This window comes from Apium graveolens, chromosome 5 (genome assembly GCF_009905375.1).
Source record: "Apium graveolens cultivar Ventura chromosome 5, ASM990537v1, whole genome shotgun sequence".
Taxonomy (NCBI): domain Eukaryota; kingdom Viridiplantae; phylum Streptophyta; class Magnoliopsida; order Apiales; family Apiaceae; genus Apium; species Apium graveolens.
In genome coordinates, this window is record NC_133651.1 from 12,741,350 (window position 1) to 12,752,871 (window position 11,522).

At 40.6% G+C, this 11,522-nt stretch overlaps 1 non-coding gene across 1 annotated transcript; it reads right to left on the reverse strand.

The window, feature by feature from the left end:
* Positions 1-470: 470 nt before the first annotated feature.
* LOC141662507 (small nucleolar RNA R71) lies at positions 471-577 on the reverse strand. Its single transcript, XR_012550620.1, has one exon. It is a non-coding gene; the product is annotated as a small nucleolar RNA R71 (small nucleolar RNA).
* Between the last annotated feature and the right edge of the window lie 10,945 nt (positions 578-11,522).

The window sequence follows — 11,522 nt, forward strand, 5'->3', positions numbered from 1 at the left end:
ACGAAGTTCTTGATATTCCGGAGAAGTTAGATTTTGAGGATTCGGATTCAGGCACTGAGCAGAAAGAACCAGTAAACATGGGAGATCGTATTGTTCAAGCTGATCCAGCTCTTTTGGATTTTTCTCGGCCTAAAATTGATGATATTCAGTCAAGCATCCTTCATCTGGCTATTCAAGCTAACACCTTTGAAATCAAGCCGGACACTATTCAGATGGTGCAGAATTTTGTTTCTTTTGGAGGAGCGGCAACTGAAGACCCCAACATGCACATAAGAAATTTTGTCGAGATCTGCAGCACTTTTAAGTATAATGGCGTGACTGATGAGGCTATCAAGTTGAGGCTTTTCCCATTCTCACTGAGGGATAAGGCTAAAGACTGGTTACATTCTGAACCAGCTGGGTCCATCACTACGTGGCAAGATCTTGCGCAAAAGTTTCTGGTGAAGTTTTATCCAATGGCAAAGACTGCTGCTATGAGGAGTGCTCTTACTCAGTTTGCGCAGCAACCTACAGAATCTATGTGCGAGGCTTGGGAACGCTACAAGGAAATGTTGAGAAAATGTCCACATCATGGAATGCCGGACTGGATGGTAATCACTGGTTTTTATAATGGTTTGGGGGCCCAATCTCGGCCCATGCTCGATGCAGCAGCTGGAGGAGCCTTATGGGCTAAAAGCTATACTGAGGCGTATAATCTTATAGAGACAATGGCTGCAAATGAGCATCAAAACCCAACTCAGAGGATGACGTCAGGCAAGGTCGCAGGTATTCTGGAAGTTGATGCAGCCACCGCTATTGCAGCCCAGCTCCAAGCGCTATCAATGAAGGTTGATTCTCTGGCTACGTATGGAGTTAATCAAATAGCTATGGTTTGTGAGCTTTGTGCAGGTTCTCATGCTACGGATCAGTGTTCTCTTGTCAACGAATCTGTTCAGTATATGAATAATTATCAGTGACAACAGCAGCCTGTGCCAGCGACCTATCATCCTAATAACAGAAATCATCCAAATTTCAGCTGGGGGAATAATCAGAATGCTATTCAGCCACCATATCAGCAAGGGGTGAGTAAATAGTTTAACCCACCTGGATTCCAGCAACCACAGCAGTATGCTACAAGGCAATCATATCCTCAACAGGGAAGTGCAGCTGTACCTACTAGTGCTGATTTTGAGGAACTTAAGCTGTTGTGCAAGAGTCAGGCGGTTTCTATCAAGACCTTGGAAAATCAAATCGGTCAATTAGCCAATGCAGTGCTCAATCGTCAACCTGGCACTCTTCCCAGTGACACGGAAGTACCAGGCAGGAAGGAAGCTAAAGAGCAAGTCAAGGCTATTACCTTAAGGTCTGGAAAAGTAGCTGAGGATGAAAAGGCAAAAGAAGTAGAAGCTGAAGTTAGAGATAAAGAATCTAAGAAAAAGGAGAAAGCGGCGGAACCAAGGAAGACTACTGTTGAACACACTCTGCCTGAGGCTAATACAGGGGAGCAACAGCTCTATCCTCCACCACCTTTTCCTAAGAGATTGCAGCAACAAAAGCTGGATAGACAGTTCGGGAAGTTTCTGGAGGTGTTCAAGAAACTCCACATCAATATATCTTTCGCCGAGGCTCTGGAACAAATGCCTAGTTATGCGAAGTTTATGAAGACTATTCTTTCAAGGAAGGTGAAACTGGATGACCTTGAAACCGTTGCTCTCACGGAAGAATGCAGCGCGATTCTGCAACAAAAGTTACCACCAAAACTGAAAGATCCAGGAAACTTCACCATTCCTTGCACCATTGGCAATCTAACTTTTGACAAATGCCTTTGTGATTTGGGAGCAAGCATTAATCTGATGCCCTTGTCGATCTTTAAAAAGCTGGATCTGCCTGATCCAAAACCCACATACATGTCGCTACAATTGGCGGACCGTTCCATTACTTACCCAAGGGGCATAGTTGAGGATGTGCTCGTCAAGGTGGATAAGCTCTTCTTTCCAGCAGATTTTGTTATTCTGGATTTTGAGGAAGATAAGAAGATTCCCATAATCTTGGGGAGGACTTTCTTGGCTACTGGCCGTACCTTGATAGATGTGTAAAAAGGGGAACTTACTATGCGGGTCCAAGATCAGGATGTGACCTTCAACGTATTCAAGGCAATGAAATTCCCTACAGAAGATGAGGAGTGCTTAAAAGTGGATGCAATTGATTCCGCGGTTACTTCGGAACTCGAGCACATGCTAATGTCTGATGCATTGGAAAAGGCCTTAGTGGGGGAATTTGACAGTGATGACGAAGATAGCAACGAGCAATTAAAATATCTGAACGCTTCTCCCTGGAAGCGAAAGCTGGACATACCATTTGAATCTCTTGGTACTTCCGACCTTAAGAATGCTGAAGGGAAGCTCAAACCATCAATAGAGGAAGCACCTACCTTGGAGCTCAAACCACTACCTGCACACTTGAGGTATGATTTTTTAGGTGATTCATCTACGTTACCTGTTATTATTTCAGCTGATCTTTCAGGTAGTGAGGAAGACAAGCTCTTAAGGATTTTGAGAGAATTCAAATCGGCGATAGGATGGACCATAGCAGACATCAAGGGGATAAGTCCTTCATATTATATGCATAAAATTCTGCTAGAGGAAGGTAGTAAGCCAACTGTGGAACAGCAACGAAGACTGAATCCCATCATGAAGGAGGTGGTGAAGAAAGAAATTCTGAAATGGCTAGATGCAGGCATCATTTATCCTATTTCTGACAGCTCGTGGGTGAGCCCCGTACAATGTGTACCTAAGAAAGGAGGTATCACTGTGGTCGCAAATGAAAAGAATGAGCTCATCCCTACTCGAACAGTTACAGGATGGAGAGTATGCATGGATTATAGGAAATTGAACAAGGGCACAAGGAAGGATCACTTTCCTCTTCCATTTATTGATCAAATGCTTGACAGATTGGCGGGACATGAGTATTTTTGTCTTCTGGATGGTTATTCCGGGTATAATCAGATTTGTATTGCACCAGAGGATCAGGAAAAGACTACCTTCACTTGTCCATTTGGCACATTTGCTTTTCGTAGAGTTTCGTTTGGGTTATGTGGCGCCCCGGCCACCTTTCAGAGATGTATGATGGCTATATTCTCTGACATGATTGGAAATAACGTCGAAGTGTTCATGGATGACTTCTCCGTCTTTGGGCACTCATATGATGAATGTTTGAATAATCTGCGCGCCGTACTCAAAAGATGCGTGGAAACTAATTTGGTGCTTAATTGGGAGAAATGTCATTTTATGGTGCGTGAAGGCATTATCCTTGGGCATAAGGTCTCTAGCAAGGGTCTGGAGGTGGACAAGGCCAAGGTGGGAGTTATTAAAAATCTTCCCCCGCCCAATTCTGTGAAAGGAATCCGTAGTTTTCTTGGTCATGCGGGTTTTTATCGGCGATTCATCAAGGACTTTTCAAAGATATCTAAGCCGTTGTGCAATTTGCTTGAGAAAGATGTGCCTTTCAAATTTGCTGATGAATGTTTGGCAGCATTCGAGACTCTCAAGAAGAGTTTGATCACTGCACCAGTTATTACAGCACCAGATTGGACAGAACCGTTTGAGATGATGTGTGATGCGAGTGATTATGCGGTAGGTGCAGTTCTGGGACAGCGCAAGAAAAATCTCTTCCATGTGGTCTACTATGCGAGTAAGACTTTAAATGGTGCCCAATTGAACTACACCACTACTGAGAAGGAGCTTTTTGCTAGAGTCTTTGGCTTTGAGAAATTTCAATCTTATCTGCTTGGTACGAAAGTAACAGTATTCACTGATCATGCAGCTATTCGCTATCTGGTTTCTAAGAAGGATTCGAAGCCGAGACTCATTCGTTGGGTGCTTTTACTTCAGGAATTTGAGTTAGAGATCAAAGATAGAAAAGGTACCGAGAATCAAGTAGCTGACCATCTCTCTAGGTTGGAGAATCCCGATTCTACTTCACAAGATAGGACGTTAATCAATGAATCTTTTCCGGATGAGCAGTTGTTTGCAATTCAGGAGGAAGAACCATGGTTTGCAGATATTGTAAACTATCTTGTCAGCAATATAATTCCTCTTAATTTGACATCCACGCAAAAGAAGAAGTTTCTGCATGAGGTGAAGTGGTATATGTGGGATGAACCATATTTGTTTAGACAGGGAGCTGACCAGATCATCAGGAGATTATCCCGTTCTGTGAGACGGAGGGGATATTACGAGACTGCCATTCCACGGTTTATGGTGGACACTATGGAGGTGAGAAGACGGCAGCTCGTATTCTGCAAGCAGGTTTTTTATGGCCTACTTTGTTCAAGGATGCTCATCAGTTTGTTTTAAGGTGTGATTGTTGCCAAAGAGTGGGAAATTTGTCAAGGAAGGATGAGATGCCATTGAATGTGATGCTTGAAGTCGAGATCTTTGATGTGTGGGGAATCGATTTCATGGGGCCTTTTATCTCGTCTTGCAATAATCAGTACATCTTGCTGGCAGTCGATTATGTCTCAAAATGGGTCGAAGTTAAAGCTTTACCGACAAATAATGCAAAGGTAGTACTAAATTTTCTTCATAAGCAAATTTTCACAAGGTTTGGAACGCCTCGGATAATCATAAGTGATGAAGGATCGTATTTTTGCAACCGTAAGTTCACTTCTATGATGCAGCGTTATAATGTGAATCATCGAGTAGCTACTGCCTATCATCCGCAAACAAATGGTCAAGCGGAAGTGTCTAACAGAGAGATAAAGCGCATTCTAGAGAAGGTTGTTTGTCCGTCAAGGAAGGATTGGTCTTTAAAGCTCGATGAAGCTGTTTGGGCTTACAGAACAACAAACAAAACTCCACTAGGGATGTCATCTACCAGCGGAGTTTGAGCATAAGGCCTACTGGGCATTGAAGAAATTGAACCTGGATTTAGATGCAGCTGGTAAGAAAAGAATGCTTCAGCTTAATGAACTTGATGAATTTCGACTTCAAGCGTACGAGAATAACAAAATGTATAATGAAAAGGTGAAGAGGTGGCACGATAGGAAGCTACATCCTAAGTTATTTGTGCCAGGGCAACAAGTTCTTTTGTTCAACTCTCGGCTCCGACTTTTTCCTGGGAAGTTGAAATCAAGGTGGTTTGGACCTTTTATTGTCAAAACTGTGTTTCCACATGGAGCGGTGGAAATTTTTGAGAATGATTCGGACCAAGCATTCAAGGTTAACGGTCAGCGGTTGAAGCACTACTATGGGGACATGGCAAACCGAGAGGTGGTTAGTGCCATTTTATTGACTACTTGAGAAAGGTACGGAACGTCAAGCTAATGATGAAAAAGAAGCGCTGCGTGGGAGGCAACCCATGAATTGTTGTAACAGGAACCCTTAGAAGTTAATAACCTATCCAAAAACACAAAAAAATCAGAAAACAGGGGCTGAAAATTTTTTTCCAGAGACCCTCTGCGTGCCCGCGCAGAAATGCTGAGCGGCCGCGCAGGGGTCGAGTTCCAGAAAATTTTTTGCAGTTCAGAGAAAAAAAAAACAAAAACACAAAAACAGTTTTAGCCCATAAACCCACGAATTGTTCCCACTACCCCATCATTTTAACCCTTAATTTCCAAACCCTAATCTAATCCATACCCTATATATACATACACCTATCCTACATATCTCCCACAAAACTTCCTACACTTAAACCCTCTCACAAACATCAAAAATCAGTTCTTACACACTTCTATTCACGAATCAATGGCACCCAAGAGAGCACGCACTATTGACAGCAGCATCACAGTTCCTACTGCTGATTCTTCGAGGGGCACTGCTGCAAGGCCTCGGTTAACTGACAGAGCTGCGGAGGAGGAGTACACTAGGCTGTTGGGAAAGCCGATTCTGAAGGAGAGGGGGTTTTTACCATCAGGGAGGGATGGTGAGTTATTGCCCATGATTGCAGAGAAGGGGTGGATAGCTTTTTGTGAGTCACCCGAAGCAGTACCGATGAGCGTTGTTCGCGAGTTCTACGCGAACGCGAAGGCTGAAAAGAATGGGTTTTCTGTAGTCCGTGGGCTGACGGTTGATTATCATCCTGCGGCGATTCGCCGTGTGATTGGGCAGCGAGAGAGGAAGCCCGAGGAGGAGAACTGGAATGAAAAGACTGCTGAGGATTTTGACTTGGATTTGATTTGTGCGACTCTCTGTCGACCGGGCACAGTTTGGAACCGCAGTCCAGCCAATAATGAGTATCGTCACTTTCCGACGATCGCCATGAACAGGTATGCCCGTGCATGGAATGCATTTATAAGTGCTAATATTTTGCCTTCTTCACATGCACACGAGGTCACAGTTGAGAGAGCACAGCTGTTGTGGGGAATTCTGAATGAGGAATACTATGTGGACCTTGGTGAGTTTATCTACCAAGGAATTCTGAAGTTTTTGAGGGGAGCAAAGCATATGAACATCCCTTATGCATCCACGGTTACGAAGCTATGCCGAGCAGTGGGAGTGAACTGGCCGGTTCATGAGCAGTTGCAGTTGCCAGCAGCTCCGATAGATTCTGGCACTTTGAATGGGATGCAGGAGTGGACCGGTGGTGAGCCTGAGGAGCATGTGCTGGGTTATCATCTTCCAAGAGGGCGTCCAGCACGAGGTGCTACTATGGCTAGGCCAGGGCGTGGTGAGGCTGGTTCGTCGAGAGCTCAGGAGGGTGCTGGGATGGGTGATGCCCAGTATAGGAGGCTTTCACGGCGGATGGATGCCATGTATGAGACGCAGAGTAGGTTTGCTCAGGAGCTCACCCTTGCATTAGGGACTGCTTTTCGAGGCCTTGGAGCTGATATCCAGTGGCCAGTTTTTGGTGAGGACTCTGCATACCCGCCGCCTGATACTCCACCCGCTGAGGGTGATGATGATGATGACTCCGAGTAGGTATACCCTGTGTTCCTTTCTACTACTTTCACTGAGGACAGTGAAGATTTTTAGTTTGGGGGTGGTAGTTAAAGGAATATTGTGTGTGTGTCATTTAGTTGCATATTCATGATAGTTAGTTCATATAGTTGCATAATTTATGTCATATAGTTTTTTTTTATGAATGTCATGTAGCTCATGCATTTACTATGATCCCTTTTGTAATGATTTATCGACTGAATTGTGATATTGATGCGAGTGTAGTGATAGCATTAAAGTGATATTAAGTTGTGTAGGTTGATATGCATGCTAGAAACAATTGTAAGTCCACTGAGTCTTAAAGAATGCGTAAGGGCTAGATTGTTGTTATGATTTGGTTGTTTTCAAGGTCAATCTATTTATTATGCTTAGAATTCGATTATAGGTTCTTAGTGATAAAAACATGGAAAAGAAAATTTTTTTTTTGGAGAAAAAAAATATGGAAGTTGTTGCTAGTTGTGGCTAGGCATCAAATGGCTAGTAGCCGGCTCACTTATGTTGCGAGTAGTCTAGGGTTGAGTAAGATGGAGCGAAACGCACTTGCTCAGAAGTTATGAAAAAAAAAAAATTTGCATAATTGATCAAGAGTGGGCTCTTTGGTATTCGAGTTATTAAGTTCTTAGGGGACTTTGTGCCTAGTGACCTAAGGCTTTTAGAGTCTGAGATCCGCTAACCTAACGCTCGTTACATGGATACCATTGTATAAGTCTTTTGTGGACCTCACTCATTGCACGGTTAAATAAGCATTTGAGTTGTAAATAAAAGCACAATTCCGTGGTAAGCTCCAGAGTTCTTGTAGTGTTGTATATCACTTTGTGCCTAGAATTTTTATTCTTTGTATAATCGTAGGATTGCCTTGAGGATAGTCTAGTCATAGTAATTGGTCTAGTTCCGAAGCATATCTGTTAATCATTTGCACACACCACGTTTCTGGCTGTTTGTCTGGTTGCATGAGTTTATTGATCTTTAGATGTCTAACTGCATTCGTTGAGATGTGACAATTTGGTTGGTTAATTGTAGTAAGGGGGATCGTTGCATTTTCATATAGATTGCATTCATGCATATTTTTATTTGTTTTGAGTCTGTGACGCTTGAGGACAAGCATCGATTTAAGTTTGGGGGTGTGATAAGTGGCATTTTATACCACTTAGAACGTCTTAAAATGGTTTAAATTGGTGTCTTGAAATCAAGTATTTTGTGTATTTAATGCGTTTTTCTAGTGTTTATGCATTTCAGGGTATTAGTTGCATTTCGAGGGAGGAATCATCAAGAATAAGCCTTGGCATGTGTTCACCATTGCGAGAGGAAAGGAATGGGCAGATTACGGCGAAGAAACGGAGCACGCTTGGAATTTTTCCAGTAGGGTCCTGCGCGCCCGCGCAGCAATGCTGAGCGGCCGCGCAGCAGCCTGCGCGACCGCGCAGAAATGCTGAGCGGTCGCGCAAGGTCAGGGAAAAAGCTGAATTATTTTAGACTTCTACTTCTGTGTGGCTTCCAACTTCTATGTAATCTGAGTTTTATGGGACTATTATATAGGTAGATTTGAGACGTTTTCATGGAGAGTATTAAGAAGATTATGTTTTAGATTGTGTTTTACGCAAGAAGCGAAGGAGATAAGGAAGAAGACCGATTTAGCACACCGCAACGAAGAGGAAGCATATATTCTTGTGATTCTTGTTTCGTTGTAACGTTGGATGCTAGTTTTCTTGCTTTGACTTATTTACTCTTGTGACGTACTCTATTTTAATATAATTAGTTTAGTTATTATTTTCTTGTGTTTGTTTATCATGATTTCATATGAACCCATGATGGCGATGAGTTCTATTATGGGCTAATCGTGATCATGGGGTTACAATGGATTTATTATGGAATTCTTTAGTTAATTGTTTAATACTTTAATGTGTGATGATTGCATGATATCTAGTATTGGTTGCGCGTATTCGTCTTATGTGCGTCGCGAACATATAAGATAGGGTGTTAATCTCTTGTGAAGCGACGGTGGATCTTGAGATTTAGAACTTGCCATGCTAGCATAGGTTCATGTACGTTGTGCATGATTAGTGGGTAACTCTAACAGTTTTATTTGCCCTATGTAATCAAAAGGAATAACTTGTGTTTAAATCGTTGTGTTGTCAATTTCTGTAGACATATAGGAACTCAACATAATTGATGACTATTCAACTTCTATCTTAATTGTGGATGCTTGGTAGAATGGTATTAGTACAATGAAAGTTGGCTTTTATCAGTTTCGTGTTATTCGATTAATGTCATCACTGTCACATGCTAAAGGTAATAACAATGGCTATAGAAGGAAGTAATAATGAAGTTGTGATCTCATGAGTGTTTTATTATTGATAATTTGAAGTGTTAGTTAAGTGGTTAATTAAGTAGTTAATTATAGTTAATATTTGATCAACAATTTTAAGTGTTATTATCTTAACATTGAGAAGTAATCATACATTGGTGAGTGAGTTTAATTAGACAATAATTTAGTCTGAGTCTCTGAGGGAACGAACTAGAAACTATTCTATATTACTTGCGAACGCGTATACTTGCGTGAATATTAGTGCGTGTTTCCGCCCTAACAGTAATCAAGACTTACTTTCTTTCAGTTTTTGGCTTCATGTAGTCAGCTGCAAAATATCCAACTCTATCATAGTTGTAACACTTAATCTTGGACTTATCAATCCTTCCATATTTATACTCCTTTTCATCGTATTTCATGTTGTTCTTCTTATCAGAGTTTGAAGAGCTAGAGTCGCTTCTGGAAAATCTCTTTTCTTTGTTAAAGTCCTTGCAAGCCATCTTTCTTAAGCTTTTTACCATTAAGGCAGCCATCTGCAAGATCTTTTCATCATCTTCATGGTCACTTTCAAACTCTGTAGAGATATCAGAGTTTCAGTCATCATCAATATTTGATGACTCAGTTTCAGACTTTAGAATCACGACCTTTCCTTTTGAATGACCCTTTCTCACAACTCTTTCTCTTAGTTTTTCTTCAACCCTGAGTGCAACCTGTCTTGTCCTTGACCATTTCCTCTTGCTCTTTTACTCCATCTCCAGTTCATGAGTCTTGAGCATTCAATAAATCTCATCCAAGGATGTATCATCAAGATCATAATTATCTCTTATGGATATGACCTTCAAATCCCACTTTTCAGTAAGTGCAAGAAGAGGTTTGAATCTTTTGGATCATATTCCTTGTCAACAAGAGATAAATCATCAGCAATTTTTGAAACATGTCATAGATCTCAGTCAGTGACTCATCAGCTTTTGAGTCAAAGTGCTCATATTCCTGTGTGAGTATTGTCTTCATGTTCTTCTTAATAGCAGTGGTTCCTTAACACTTAACCTCCAAAGTGTCACATATCTCCTTTAATATCTTACATCTAATTACCATATTGGACATAATCAAAACTACTATGAAATATATGCCTAACTTTAGCATCTTTCAAAATTGATGCTAAATCTTTAGGAGTACAATCCTTCTTATCCTTTTCGACCATCTTTTCAGTCTCACCAGTAACAACAACAAGTTTCTTAGGCATGTGTGGACCACCAAATATCCTGTTCAGATATTCAGGATCTATAGCCTTCAAGCATATAGCCATCTTAACTTTCCAGATTGGGTACTCATTGACTTTCAGAATTGGAACTATGATGGTTTCATTTCCTCTCATGTTGCTATTGATTTGGGTTGTGGCTGGTGGTGGTTGTTGTTTTTGAGTTTCTTTGTCAGCCATTATTGATTGTTTTCTGGATCTTAAATTGTTCGTGTATCAACAGCAAGCTCTGATACCAATTGTTAGGTCTTAAAGTATACTGTAGAGAGGGGGGCTGAATACAGTATAAAAAAACAATTCGAATTAAAACTCAAGATTCGGAAACAAATTTTATATTTACTAGCTTACGGCCCGTGCGATGCACGGGTCTTGGTTAATATTTATATATTTTTATTTCTATTCGATATAATTTTATTAAAATTCTATATAAATAATTAAATACTAAATAATGATTAAATAATTATAATTTCAAGTTAGGTTCAAATAGTACAAATAGTATATGATTGATGAGATCTTATTCATAAATAATAATGTAAATGTTTGTTGTTAGTGAATGAGATTCGAATCTGAAAACTTATATGTGTCTTTATAAATTATATAAATGTTTGTTGTTAACAGGATCCGAACCTGAGAACTTATATGTATCTTTATAAATAATAATATAAATTTTTGTTGTTAACGGGATTCGAACCTGAGAACTTGTGGAGTGTATTTTTTTAGTATTTGGATCTAACGGCTCTGATTATTTGATGAAGAAGATCCAACGGTCATGATGTAAAGGGATAATCAAAATGAGGGGTTAACCAAACTACAAATTATACCCCATTCCGGCTATTATAATATAGTATAGATGAATAAAAGCTAATTACAAAACTCTCTCAAAGGATGAATAAATATCTTTGAGAGCTGTTAGGTTACACCGAATGATAAAATGATAATTGACACATATAGTGTCAGCCTAATCTATGCTTATATACTGCACAGTTACATAATCAATATAGTTGATATGATATATATGAATAAGGAATCATAATACATATTCAAC